At 34.5% G+C, this 15,492-nt stretch overlaps 1 long non-coding RNA gene across 3 annotated transcripts in view; it reads right to left on the bottom strand.

The window, feature by feature from the left end:
* The window catches only part of LOC113598656 (uncharacterized), a 173,322-nt gene that overhangs the window by 94,410 nt on the left and 63,420 nt on the right, over window positions 1-15,492 (bottom strand). The window contains exons 3-4 of one of the 3 annotated variants that reach the window (XR_008298305.1): window positions 5,700-5,760; window positions 3,312-4,311 (exon numbers count right to left, since the gene is read on the bottom strand). The exons of 1 other annotated variant lie outside the window; for it this stretch is intronic. This is a non-coding gene — a long non-coding RNA (uncharacterized LOC113598656). Of the gene's footprint in view, window positions 1-3,311; window positions 4,312-5,699; window positions 5,761-15,492 lie in introns of those variants that run through there. One more of the 3 variants, XR_008298303.1, reaches the window with a different exon arrangement.

Genomic DNA, 15,492 nt, shown 5'->3' with positions numbered 1-15,492 from the left:
AGAAAAAGCAAATGAATCCCATAACCATTATGCTAAGTGAAAGAAGCCAAACACAGAGGACTATATATCTGTATGGTCCATTCACATGAATTAATAGATAAGGCAAATCTCCAGCAACAGAAAGCGAATCACTAATTATCTAGGGCAAGAGGTCAGAGAAGGGGGTGAGGTCTAAAGTGTCAGAGGAATGTTTAGGGTGATCAGACCTTTCTATATCTTGATTTTGTGAAAGTTACATGACCATTTACAATTACTCAAATTCATATAACTATACACCTACACTAAGAGAATTTTATTGTCTGTAAATTATACCACAATACAACTATTAAAAATAGTCAAATATAAAAGGGGACCTATTTCTACCTGCATTATAGATAGGGACATTCCTTTAATATACAAAAAGCAGGTAGAATTTTAGTGTAGCAGAAATGCTCCATAAACACATTTTCTAAGAATCTAAAATATGATAAGAATGGACTAAACATATGAGAACATGAGAATTAATGGAAGAAATTCAAATGGTCAAAACATAGAAAAATAGACTTCTGGTTTCAACTATTCTATGTAAGGACATGAACAGGCTAGACAAGAAAAACTCAAAATCTATGCATTTTCTTGGACCTTGCAGAGAATTTGGATCACAGAGCAAACAACTACCTTGAAATCTGAGGTTGCACTCAAGGAAACTGAGTACCTGATGTTGGCTGTCCTGGAGTAGAAGACATGAGACTCTAGAAAAATGGTAGAAAGACTTCAATAGTATGTTTAACAAACTTCTGCGGGCCAAGTGTGGATTATTGTGAGAATAAAAAGCTCTTGAGGCCACAGGAAATAATACAAAGTACATTTTTTAATGTTTATTTTCGAGGGAGAGAGAGAGACAGAGCACAAGTGGGAAAGGGACAGAGAGAGAGTGGAAAACACAGAACCTGAAACAGGCTCTGGGTTCTGAACTGTCAGCACAGAGCCTGCTGCAAGGCTCGAACTCAGGAACGAGGAGATCATGACCTAGGCTGAAGTCGGATGCTTAATCGACTGAGCCACACAGGTGCCCTTAATACAAGTACATTCTTAGAGCATAGAACAATTAAAAAGTAGAAATCAATAACATAGAAGTAGCTTAAAAATACCCAAATATATGGAAATTAAACCCATTTCTTTTTTTCTTTTTAAAATTTCTAACATTTATTTATTTTTGAGAGACAGAGAGAGACAGAGTACGAGCAGGGGAGGGGCATGGAGAGAGAGGGAGACACAGAATCTGAAGCAGGCTCCAAGCTCTGAGCTGTCAGCACAGAGCCCAATGCAGGGCTTGAACTCATGAACCCTGAGATCATGACCTGAGCTGAAGTCAGCCACTTAACTGACTGAGCCACCCAGGTGCCCCACATTTCTTAATAACATATGGGTAAAAGAAGAAGCCTGGAAGGATTCAAAAATATTTTGAACTAAATGAAAATAAAACTACAGCTTATCAAAATTTGTGGGATGCATCAAAATCAGTATTTAAAGGGAAAATTTATAACATTAAATAAATATACATATAAGGAAAATATATACAATATAATATAATACCTTAGAAAATGAGATGAAGAAAATGAGAGCAAAGGTAATAATACATTTTAAACCCAAATCAATGTTATGGAAATTAGGGATAAAGAACATCTTTGAAACCAAAATTTAGTCTTTGGAAAACACTAAAATTGCTCAAATTCCAGCCATGTAAACTAAGGAAAAGAAGAAGAAGAAGAAGAAGAAGAAGAAGAAGACGACGACACAGGGATAAAAGAGGGGTCTTCACTACTGATTCCATGCACATTAAGAGATAATAAGATAATACTATAGACATGATGTCCATATTCTGATCCCTTAGATGATATGGGCTCATTCATTGAAAGGACAAAGTACAAAAATTCACTCAAGGAAACTGATAACTTTTAAACAAAATTGAATTAGTTGAAAAAAATAAAAAATATATATACTTTCAAAAACCAAAATACCAGACCCACATGGTTTCAACAGTGAATTATACCAAAGGTTTAAAAGAAAAAAAGTAATATCAACTTTACACAGTGTCTTTCAGAAAACAGTAGAGGAAATAGCTTCCAATTTTTTAAGAGACCAGCACAGTCCTACTACCAAACCTATATAAGATATTACAAAAAAGAAAACTACTCATATGGTCTCATCACCAGACACAAGAATCCTTAACAACATACTAGCAAATTCAATTCAGCAACATATAAAAATATGATACATCATCATTAATATGACTCATTGGAATGCGAGGCTGATTCAACATTTGCATATCAGTATCATTCCTCATATTAACAAAATAAACATCATTATATCCATAGACGCAGAAAAGTATTTTATAAAGTAAAACAAGCATTCATGATAAAAACTCTCAAAAAAGTAAGCATAGGAGGAAAATTCTAATCAAGGTTTTATATGAGAAATCTCTAGGAAATATCACACTTAATGAGAGACTGAACACTTTCCATCTAAAATCAGAAACCAGGTGAATATGTCCTCTTTCACCTCCTCCAGCGCTATACTGGACATCTTAACTATTGCACTAATACAAGAAAAAAAGGCATGTCATTGGAAATGAAGAAATAAAATGGTATTTATTTGTACATGTTGTGACTGTCTATGTAGACAATGGCAAAGATTATAAAAAAAAAAAAACCTGTAACTAATAAGTGAGTATAGCAAAATCTCAAACTACAAAAGTCAATTAATTGCCTTCCTATATACTAACATGAACAATAGGATATTGAAGTAAAAGAAATACTATTTTTAATAGCATCCAAAACATATTCAGTATTCTGTATGTGGGTAACTATAAAACACTGCTAAAAGAAAAAAATAATAAAATCTTAAGAGATATTATGTATTTATAGATTAAAAGACTCAATATTTTCATAATATTAACTCTTCCTAATTTGATCTATACATTCAGTGCAGTCCCAACCCATCAATTTTGTGTAGATATTGACAAACTGATTGTAAAATGTATACGGAAATGCAAAATATCTAGCACAGCTCGCATAATATTAAAGCAAAAGAAATTTGAAGAGATTACAATATCTGATTTCAAGAATTACTGTAAAACTACATTAATCATGACAGCATGGAATTAATGAAAGAATAGACATATAAATTAATTGAACAAAATTGAATACCCATAATAGACCCACACAAATATAGTAAATTGAGTTTTGCAGAGTCTCAAAGGTAATTTAATGTTGACAGAAGTTTTCCTAAAATAATGTTCCTAGAACAAATGGGTGTCCACATCCAAAAAAAATTAACCTAGTCAGTGATTTTATGCCTTTAATAAAATTAGCTCAAAATGGATAGTGAACCTAAATATAAAGCTTAAAAATATACAACATCTACATGGAAATGAAGGAGGAAACATTTGTGACGTTGGGTTTGGTGTTGAATTGTTAGATATAATACCAAAAGCATAATCCATGAAAGAAAAATATGGTAGGTTGGGGTTCAATAAAATTTAAAAGCAAACAGACAAAGCGTCTGCTTTGGAAAAGACACTATTAAGAGAAGGAATAGACAAGCCGCAGGCTTGAATATTTTACAAATACAGAGAATATTTTACAAAACTTATCTGATGAAGATCTTCTATCAAAGAACTCTTAACCCTGGACAATGTGAAACAATCAACCCTACTTAAAAATGAACTAAATTGCTAAACACCACTTTTAGTAGATTAAAAAAAAAAAAAAGATGGCAAGATAAGTATATGGAAAGACACTCAACATTACATTACATTAGGGAAATGTAAATTAAAACAATATAGAGATAATACCACACAGCTATTAGAATGTCTAAAATCCAAACTGGTCATACCCAGTGCTGGTAAAATGACGGTGCAATAGCAACTTTCATTTGGTGCTGCTGGGGAGGTAAATGATAGAGCCACTTTGAAAGACAGTTGTCAGTCTCCATAAAGCCAGACCTAAATTAACATATGACACAGTGGTCATCTTGCAGGTATTTGCCCAACTGATTTAAAAACATGTTTGCATGTAAAAACTTGCCTGTCAATGTTTACATCATCTTCATTCATAATCACCCAAAACTGGAATTAACCGAGAGGCTCTTTAATTGGTAACTGAATGAATGCAGTGTGGTATGTCAATACTATGGAATGCTGTGAACAATCAAAAAGAAATGTTATTCTATACAGTAACATGGGTGAATTTGAAAGGCATATGTGTAAGTAGAGAATCCAGTCTGAGAGGGCCGTAATTCCATTTACATGTCCTTTTGGAAGAGGCGGAGCTATAAGAGATAGGGAACAGATTAATAGTTGCTAGTGATGTTGGAAAGAGGAAGCATTACCTTGGTGATGCACAAGGGATTAGGGGAGATGGTGAAACTATTCTGCATGGAAGATACATGACAGTATTTGTTTTTCAAAATCCCTACCACCTTATAGCATGAGTAAACTTTAGAGGTTGTAAAATAAAAACAAATCTACTAGGAGAGCGGGGGATTTCTGGATGAATTTCAGACAGTAGCAAAATATCCAACTGTCTTACAAATATACGACCCAATCATAGTGAAGGTGGTGGGGAGAAGGGAGCTGACCTCAGGAACTTTAAAAAGAACTGGAAACTATAATTCTAATGACAAATGGAAATATACATAGCACAGTAGTCTAGTTAGTAACATCATTTCTCACGGGAGTATGAGTTAGCAAATTTGAAACAGCTGTACATAGATACTTGAACTGACCAAATGAATGAATGGATGGTAGATGTTGAGAGCCAGACATGTATATTATGAATGCATATGCATATACATATCAATGAATATATACATGTGTGTATGCATATGGACTAAAAACATAGAATTTGTAGATACAGAAAGCAGAGAATTAACATTAGGCAAGTGTCAAAATATGTTTATATCATAACTCTTCTAGTTTTACAGTAAGGATGGATCATTAGTCTATAGTATTTCTTTATTTCTTTGCTGAGATTGATGTTCATAGTCTTATTTAATAGCTGTAGTGATAGACTTTTTGTTGTTATATGCTGAGTTCAGTTTGACAGATTCAGCAATGAAGTTATTTTGCACAGGCTGGTAATTAGGTCTAGTGACAGGCAATACAACAAAATGGATCTTTAACCAAATAATGCAATGCACAGTGTGTTAATTTCAAATGATTTCTTTTGAATGCTAATTTGCTTCTGATTATATTATTATTACAGATTTGGGGTGCTGAGGTTTTTTAAAGACAATTTTGAGCAGTTTTAGGATCACAGCAAAATTGAAAGGAAGATACAGGTATTTCCCACATATCCTTTGCCCCACAAATGTACAGCCTTCTGCATTACCAATATCTTCCACCAGAGTGGTACATTGCTGTACTTAATGAACCTACATTTTCACATCATAATTACCCAAAGTCTACAGTTTACCTTAGGGTTTACTCTTGGTGATGCACATTCTATAGGTTTCGACAAAGATATAGTAATATGCATCCCTAATTGTAGTATCACACAGAGTATTTTCACTGCCCCCAAAACAATTTGTACTCCACCTATTCATTTATGTTGGGTTTTATTTTTTGTTTGTTTTTCTGACTCTGCAGAAACTAACCTTAACCTTAATATTGTGATCTCCTGGGAGCTTTTCTTCCACCAAATTGAAAACAAATTTACCTGCATCATTTTCAATTCCTTCTGGATGTGGTCAGTACCTGAGAAGTCATGCGGCTCACACCTAGAAGTATACATATAAAGTAAGAATGAGAACAAGCAGCCTTTGATTGAAACTAACCAGATTCCATGTCTAAATCTGTGGTCTGGCTCTTTGGACTCTCAGTTTCTGGATTTCTTCAATTTGCAAACATCCACGTTACTTCTCTTAGATGTATATTTTAGCTTTCTTGTGTGTTTTTCATGATGGCCCTAAGTCATTCCTAGGTTGTATATCTTTAAGGATTAAAAAAAAAAAACAAAAAACATTTGTAGGTTGATCTGAAAGTTTAGGTCTTAGATCTAAATATGGGACTAGAATATGGCACTTTTAGGAGTTCCAGTCTCCTGACTTTATATTAGACTTTCTTGAATCTCAATGGTCTATCTAAACAATAGTTTAAAATGGTAACATCTCTTTGATTTTGTAAACTAAACTGAAATCACAATATAGAAATTGACTTCGAATTTAATTGGTCTTTAAGAAGTCAATGAGGTGGTGAATCAAGGGTTTTACTTGCTCCTTTTCATTTGTTAAACCCTACAGTAATATTTTTATCTGATCTTACTCTGCTTCTAAAATATGCTGCAATGATTTTTATGCAGCATAAATTATATGATTTTCTGTATTTCATATGCCTGAGATGTTTCACTACTTTGAGTTATCCTATTGCAATATCTGTCTTGAATTGTGTCTCCTAATAGACTAGAACCATATCTCCTTACTTGATTATAGTCATTAAATCAAGAAATATTTATTGTGTTTATTCTAGATGTTGGGAATAAAACAATGAGCAAGAAAGACATAATTCTTGCCTCACATATCTAGTCAATTGGAAAGGTAGATCCTATCAGTTGCTATGACAGACAATTTCAAGATGTAGGGATCCATTTTTGCAAAGTACTTTCAAAATCATTACTAAAAATAGAGGTTAGATAAAACTGATATGCTACAGTCAAACGATAGCCTAGATCATAAACTGTCTTTAAAAATCACTTTGTAGGGGTGCCTGGGTGGTGCAGTCGGTTAAGCGTCCGACTTCAGCCAGGTCACGATCTCGCGGTCCGTGAGTCCGAGCCCCGCGTCAGGCTCTGGGCCTGATGGCTCAGAGCCTGGAGCCTGTTTCCGATTCTGTGTCTCCCTCTCTCTCTGCCCCTCCCCCGTTCATGCTCTGTCTCTCTCTGTCCCAAAAATAAATAAACGTTGAAAAAAAAAAATTTAAAAATCACTTTGTAAAGGTCAGGCCAAACTGAATTTATTAGACAGAATTTAAAGTTCCAGGTAATATTGAACATAAACATATATTATTTAATAATTAAAATTTATTCAATTTTAAAGATTAAAATATTTCTATCAAACCAGATCCCAAGGGATTCTCAAAACAGTCTAGTTTTCCTTAGTAACCCATATGTTGTCATTGATGTATATACGTATATAGCTGATCTCTTGTATCTATCTATATTTTAGCCTTTACAGTCTCCTGGAAGTCATGTATTTCATGTATTATTACCTTTTGAGTGAAATAGTGATTGAATTTACTTTTCCTAGATTTATGTGTGTGAAACAGTAATTGTATTTATTTAGCATAAATTTATCAAGGGAATAACTCCCTTTGCACTGTTAACTTTTGTGCTTAGCCCATAGTCATTTTAACAGGGCTACACATTATTTAGTATTTATAAAAATATAAATTTATAAAGACCTTTAGCACCAATTAGATACAATAATAGATAATGTGGGATCAGCAATAATAATAATAAACTGAGTTCTTATTTCATAGAACATTGATCTTCATTTTGATGGGGATTGGGGCTTTAAGTCAGACCTCATACAAATAAAACAAGTAGCTATATAATTGTGACAAGCTATATGAGGGAGAAGTAAAAAAATGAATTCAAAGTGAAAATAGAGATGTGTAAATCAAGAAGGAGTGTCACAGAAATTATCTCTAAGTTAAGGAAATTGAATATAAGACAAGAAAGGTGAGGAAATGTTGAGAGGCAGTGATTTGGGTGCTGGTAGTAGGAGGGTGATTGGATAGAATGGAACAACAGGTAGAGATAATAATAAGGCCTTGAACCTAAAAGGATTTAGTTCTGTGAAGAAACTGAAAAAACCCAATATTCTTGCAGTGAAAGAGCAAAAAACAGAAAAATATCTGCAACAATAGGACAGATCAATCTGGACTCTGCAGGTTATGCTAAGTACATTAATTTACTTTAAGAACACCACATTTTTAAAAGGTAGAGTTACATTCATTGATTATGTTTTCTATCCTTTCTCTCTCTCTCTTTTTAAGTAATCTCTATGCCCAGTGTGGGACTTGATCTCACCACCCCAAGATCAGGAGTCATGTGCTCTACTGACTGAGCCAGCCAGGTGCCCAGGTTATGTTTTTTTTTAATGCTTATTTTACTGCTGTTTTAGTAGAGTATTGGAGAGAGACAGGAACAGACCAGAAATCAACTAGAAGGTTTTTAAAATAGTTCAAATAACTTGTAATAAGAGAAAAGAAGGGGACATTTTAATAGAAATTCACTTAAGTGGGGATGGATTATGGTGGGTGATGAGAGAATGGTTTCTAGAACGCTCCCCAGATTTCAGCCTTGAGCACTGGATGTATAGCAGAGTCCATTGTTCATGTAAGGAAGACTGGGAGAGAAATGTGCTTGGAGGATGATGTTGAGAGTTTGGTTTCACATGTGCCATATTTGTGATATTTATCAGACACCCAAATGATGATCTCAGATAGACAGGTGTGCATTCCAGAGCTTAGAAGGGACATCTGTGAATAAAATTTGTGAGTCATTTACATATTCATGGTATTTGAAGTTATGGTAGTGGACAGTACTGCAAGAAGAGAGTATAGACTTAGAAGGAAAATGGCCTCATATGGAGACCCAGGAGTGGAAACTTGAGTAATTTTCTGAAGCATCCAGCTTGAGGGAAATATGGCAATAAAGATGTAAATAATCCAGAGAGTTGGGTGAGAATCACCAAGAAAGTTTTGTGTCTCAGAAATGAAGTAGAGTGTTTTCAAGATAGAATAATAAACCGACATAGAAAGACAAATGCTACTGAGAGATCCAGATATTTGAAATTAAATAACCTCCACAGCTCCCCCATTGACATTCACATTTGTATTCCCATACTATGTCTCCCCAAACTAGTCCAATTTCTAAAACAAAACAAGAAAAAAAATCCAAACATTCTTGATCATCTTCATTTTTTGTCGTTTTAGGAAGGTTACTCAAATAATTTCAAATATTTTCCAAATAATTTGTTTAGACCTTTAGGTTTTGATCCATTAGCGTAAAATATATTCACCTTTCCTAAGAAACATATCTGTTTCACCATATTACAAAGACATTTATATTTTAGTACTTTTATTTGTTAACTGTTAAGTTCTTGAGAATCCAATTTCTAGGCCTGATTTACCAGAATCATACTACAAGCTACTTTTCGTTTGTTTGCTTTCAAAAATGTGATGACCTCTGACCCTCACTTTCAACTGATAATTTACATCAATCTACATTAAGATCTTATTATTTGTTACACTTCTTTAGAACATATTTTGGTTTGGGTCCTCATTTTTCTTATTAATTTTTTTCACTTCTCTTTCACTTGACTTTTGTTTTTCAGAAATTTGTCAAAACCTTTATTCTGCTTACATTCACATTTATCCTCTGCAAAAACACACAGAAAATGTATTTATTTTTTCTGTTTTGTACCTATTATTCCAAAGCTTTCGGGAGATGACAGAGGCAAATGTATAGGCTCAATCTTTCTTGAACTAATAAGTTATCCATTGGATTTGCAACATCGGCTTTCAGAATGCTTAAATACTGATACTGATGGGAAAGTTTGAGTACTGAGCAAGTGAGCCACTGAAGATGTAGGAGGAGTGTAAACACTGAAGTGGGTATTGACCAGGAAGGAAGTTATGTGACACAGAGCCTAGTCAGACAGAATTAATATTTTTCCTTTGAAATTTTCAGTCCCCTCATTTCTTAGGAAATCTTAGTCGCTTACAGATTTGGAGATTCCATAGATATGTGGGCTTCAAATATAGTGCAAATACAGAAGAGTATTGTTAGTAATTTTCCAAACAGCTTGCTTACTGATGGTGGGTATTTGTTATATTTAAATACAATAATCCCTCTTTCTTGCTGTCTTGAGGGATATGGTTTGTAACGACTCCAAGGTCCATAAAGTATGTAAAAACTGGTATTTCCAAGCTGAACAGCCTCTACATATAATTTAGATTATTTTCTAAGGAAACGGGCCCAATATAAAATTAATTTTCCATTTTCAAGCCAAATTACAAAATATTCCTGAGATCACTTAGCTCCCGCAAGACTGCATTACACAGAAATGTCTTCCACAGATTTGGAGATTCTCTTATGCACTTTTCCTCTAAATCATTTATAAAAATGTTAAATAAGGCATATGCTGGCACTACTCCCTAAGGAGCATTGCTGTGTACACTTCCTTATTTAGAAAAATGCCTACTTATTCCCAACCTTTCCTCTTGTCTCTAAGCTAGTTTTGTATCCATGACAAAACTGTTCCCTAGATCCCCTGTTTTTTAAATTTTTAATACATTTTAGTACATAATTTTATCAATGATTTTTTAAAAAAGTCCCAGTAGTTATCACTTTTATTGACACGGTTTTGTGCTTTTTTTTCCTCCTCCTTTTAAAAAGCTTTTATGATTTACCTTTTATGGCTTTTATATTTTTATGGGACCCATTAACTATTATACTAATATATTTTGTTTGCTCTCTTTACTAGATAATCTACTAGTTTTCTTGGAATGTCATTGGGCTCTATTGTTTCATTTACTTCAGAACATCTTATTCGAGAGGAATAAGAAACCAATCAACGTAGTCATCCATAATAACTATTTTTTTTTTTGTTTCTCAGATATTTCCCCACAGCTAAGACAGAGCTAGATATGTCCAAAGTTTTTAAAACACTATTTCATGGACTACCCCGTATTTTTCATAGGTCCCATGCAAGGTATTTTCTCTTTTATCTATCCTAAGAGCAGAAAATCTCCATCAAGAATTGATGCAGACTGAAACTTAGGTTATTTGACATATCCGTAGCCCCTTATTCACTATTTAACCCACTTGAGGTGGGTTGTCAGATAATTTCAGCAGAAATGTAGTAAGTCTCACAATATCCAGCACATGAATAAGTTGTATCATAATGCATATTATAAACCTACAGAGTAAGCAGAAAAAAGAGTTGCACACAATCCATTTCACACAATGTCCTTGAGTCTCAAAAACAAAGCTGAACTATTTTTACCATGCAGTTAAAAGAAACAGATTTGGATGTTGAATATACTCCTTTTCTCAGATCTACAGCCAATAGAGGCAGGTTAATATAAAGTTCCTGGTCCAATTTACATTGTTTTCATGAATACTCATTTAGTGAATTTATGCTACATTGAGGTCTGTGTGTGTGTATATATATATATATATATATATATATATATATATATATTTCTTATTCCTGATTGCCTCTTTGTCTGATATTCTGACCGAAGGATTATACAACATGGCTCACATAAGGTAAATTATCCCAGATTCTGGTGCCTTTAACCACCCCCCACCCTGCTGTCAAGCTGCACAAGTTGCTTCATCACCTACCCCTTCTACTTTGTGACACTCAAATTTTATGGGAATGGTAATCTGTATATGGAAATGAAATGTAATGAGAATATCTAGCCATTTAAAAATTAATAGATTTGGTTCATTTAAAGTAATAAATGCAGTAGCAAGACACTAAGTGAAGAGCTTAGGTCTTAAGAGGATGAACAAAGGGGTTGGGACAGACTCACTTTCCATCAGCTCTGCAGTATTGTGTTTCTCAAATAACTCATCAAGCCAGCACTAGCTACCAACATGGAATAGCACTTCAGGCTTACATATCTTATAAATAACAAAAATCCTTCCCAGATTCTGGTTGTAGTTTGGCTTCTACTATTGAGAGTCAGGTAAAAGTTACATATGTCTTTGAGTCTAAGTATTTAAAGGATATTTGGGGATCCTGAGAAATGATATTGAGCCAGAAACTGAATGTGTGGTTTTTGACACAGGATTGAAGGATGCCTAAAATTTTAACCAGGCAGAGATGGAAGCTGAGTGAGGACATTCAAGGTATAGAAAGCAGTGTGTGTAGGAAATAAAAAACAAGAAATGTCAGGAAGAAAATAGGTAGTTCTGTTTGGCTGCAATGTAGACTATATATGGGACATTAATGGGAAAAAAGGGATAAAAACATGGCTGCCATTTACAAAGTGCATTGTGAAGATTGGGGGGCAGGGTGTGTGCGAGTGGTGGCAACAGGAAGCCATGAAAGAGTTTGAGAATAAGGGTGATGATCAGAGGTGGGCCTTGGAAGTCCAAATCTGATTACTGTATGTTATGACGGTTGGACCACAGAGAGTCTGGAGGCAGGCTGTGCATGAGGTCAAATATGAAATATATAAAAGGAGAGTGTTTTGGAGGAAAAAATTGTCAATTGATGTTTTATTTCCTGCAGATTTCTTTATCCAGTAGGTTTCCGCCTATTGAATATATGCCATGTAATGTTTCAGAGGGCAGGCAGGTACCATCTAGTTAGAACAAAGAAGTCATTGCTCAACTTTGGCTTTCAAATTATAAATAATTTTTGGATTTAGAGTTATCGGTACTTTTACAGTTTAGAGTTATCGGTACTTTTGTTCATTTTCTGTGAGAATTGATTGGGCAGTTAGCAGCCGTAAATAATTTGGGTATGCATACTTATCAGATTTCCCAAGGATCTGTGTCTAGAGGACCTACTTTAGCAATTGCAGCCCTATGTATCTTTTAAAGAAGGCTGTGATATTTCTTTTGTTTTTCTATTCCAAATCTGACATTTTCTTTCAAAGGAAGTTTGTATTGGCTCACTCTCACCTTGTTATTTGGAAACAGGAGCTTCTGAGAACTACATTCCCCAGAGAGTGATAGATCAATGTGGGAGTTCACATTTGTTTGAATGTATGTCAGGTAATCATAGTACAGCCTCTGACTATTGACTGAGCAAAGAGAAAGTGAAAAATTCTAGTATTTTCCATGGGAATCACAAATTCTAAGGATATTTGTGCAATAAAATGAAAATATGAGTTTTTTATTTATTTTCAAAAAACAACTTGTTAATCCATGACCTATAAAAAGAATTGTGGTTTGGGTGATCATTATACCTGAAAGGCTTTATTTAACATTGCACTGCTTTATTTCTGTATTGTAATTTTTCCCATGGGTAGCTAAATTTACTATTTAATACTGTTCATTTCTATGATGCCAACTTCTCTAAATATGCATTACTTAAGTATTTTGATATATACCAATGCTACCGCTTTCATGTTTATATACATATCCCAAAATGGAAACCTAAAAGATGACTAATAATAGGCCATAAAAAAAAACAGAAAAGTTAATAAAACATGAGATTTTGTACTGGTTCTGATTCCCAACGCCTGGTCGTAAAGCCTCAATTATCAGTCGGTTGGTTTCCCCATGATAGGAGATAACTATTAATAATATTTAACTAAGACTTGAATAATGCTTTGTAACTTTTAAAATGCTTTCATATGCAGACTAATATCTTCATAATTGCCCTTTGCAGTATTCTTTGTTCATTTTCCCCTCAGTTCATTGAGCCCCAGTGGGATTAAGTTACCTTTCCATGATGACAATTAGAAACGAAGAGCCGGAACATGCTTCTTTCTCTGTGTAGCTGTGTCTGGGCTCCTTTCCTAACACCTCTATATTGCCTCTCCATCTCTGACCCCATTAGCATCACGTTTTCCCAGCACTTTCTCCAATCGGCTGCATCACAATTGCATCTCCTGGGCATAGATGCCCTGATAGGTGGGTATCAGTAAAGAGGAATACCTCAAAGCACTTTTTTTTTTTTTTTTAGCGAGTCAGTAACATCATCTTTGTGGATGGCCTCCTGCCTGCGTATTTGTTTCATGAGTGAGAGCATCTCTTTAGCTCTTATGCAAAATGAAAGGATCATTACGAACACCAATTTAAATTAGAGTAGGCAGAGTAAATCTGTAAAAGACAAAAAAAATTAATCACCTGTGGCAACTGTCATTTGAAGTTACCCTTCCCTCATTCCACTCCAGCTCATCCACATAAAAACAAAGAGAGATCATATTGTTTACTGGTATCAAACTGCAGAATTTGGCTTGCCTTAGGCACTGCTCTAGCCCAGAATCCAAGCCGCCACAAATATCAATTTGGAATGCAGCTTCAGCTCTAGTGGAAAAGCTGTCACAGGCAAGTCTAAAATACTGAGAGTGCTGAGCTACTGACATTGCTAAAGATGATCATGAAGACATTTATCCAGCCTCTCCTGCCTCCCCTTCGCCCAGCCCTTCAGAAGCTTATGTCAAGTGTGACAGGCTAGGTGATGAATGGGTAGAAAGTTGACAGGTGACGACAGGCGCCTGAGTAAGTGAAATCCTCTATCGTTAATTCTTGGGATTTTACCTTTCTGACACAATGAACGGATATTAGAATGTGTGACTAAATAAACCACAATGAGAAAAGTCATTCACTGAAAAATAGAGTCCAGAACAGAAAGCCATGCTCTCAGTTCGGTCAGGCTTCTTGATTACTGGACTTTTGGAATTCACTACATAATCAAGTATACGTTATTTAGAGCTAAGTGGGATGATTAGCAGAGTTGTTTCTCCCAGGAATATGTATCCGGCACACTTAGCTCAAAGTCATGAGTCAGAAAAATCCCATTTCTCATAAATCTCTTCTAGACTAGACTAAAAAAGAAATCAGCTCATTGGAATTTTGATTAATGAGAAAAGGAGAAAGGTTGCAGGGTGAGTGCTTTGTTCTATTGATGTCCATGAAATGTTGGTGACTGCCTGACACATCCCAGTCCAAAGCAATTGAAAATCATTTTAACTTTGCTTTGTTTTGAGAGGCTTAGGGGTTATTGAATTGAGAGAAATTGGACTGAAACAAGTAATTTTTTTGACACAGGCCACTAAACAGCTTGGAGACCAAGAGCCTTAAGGCCCCAAGCAGGTCATTTAGTATAGAGTGGTGACTTTTTCAGAGGGTGCTCTCTTCTTGTATAAATAAACTGAGAAACAGAAGTCTTAGGGATCTTCCAAATTTCTTTACATGTCTTCATATTAGCAATTAGCAATTAATGGCAATGAGGTTTTTCCCTGTGCCTCTACATCACAGTTGGGATAATTATGGGCAAAGGAGGTGAAAAAGTTGTATCCCCTTCTTATAGTAGGGAGGAGAATTTCATGATTCAAGTTCAAAACTATAAATTTCTATTCTAGGTAACATATCATGCTCTTTGAAGACTCAAAGGAATTATATTTGACAGGATTTTTAAATATAGTAATACTGTGGTGGAGACTAAAAACAATTCTTAAATTGCTTCTCAACTTTTTAACGACAGTTTTATGACGATAGTGTTTTGTGTCATGCTTTTTTTAATTTAATTTGAAAATGTTCATTCTATTTAACATATATATTTCCATTACTGAAGTAAAAGTGCCCTGATAAAAGCAAATTTCAATTCTTTTCCTCTTTTCCCTAAAATTATATCATAACTTACTTGCTGATTCTTCTTGATTTAGGACATTTTATTTTTCTATAATTCCTTTAAATATTTTATTGCAATTATATTTAGAAGCTATATATGTTATGTTTTTTATTTGGGGGTATCCTG

Source organism: Acinonyx jubatus, chromosome B2, assembly GCF_027475565.1.
Source record: "Acinonyx jubatus isolate Ajub_Pintada_27869175 chromosome B2, VMU_Ajub_asm_v1.0, whole genome shotgun sequence".
In the NCBI taxonomy this organism is placed as follows: domain Eukaryota; kingdom Metazoa; phylum Chordata; class Mammalia; order Carnivora; family Felidae; genus Acinonyx; species Acinonyx jubatus.
This window is presented reverse-complemented; position numbering and strand designations above follow the sequence as displayed.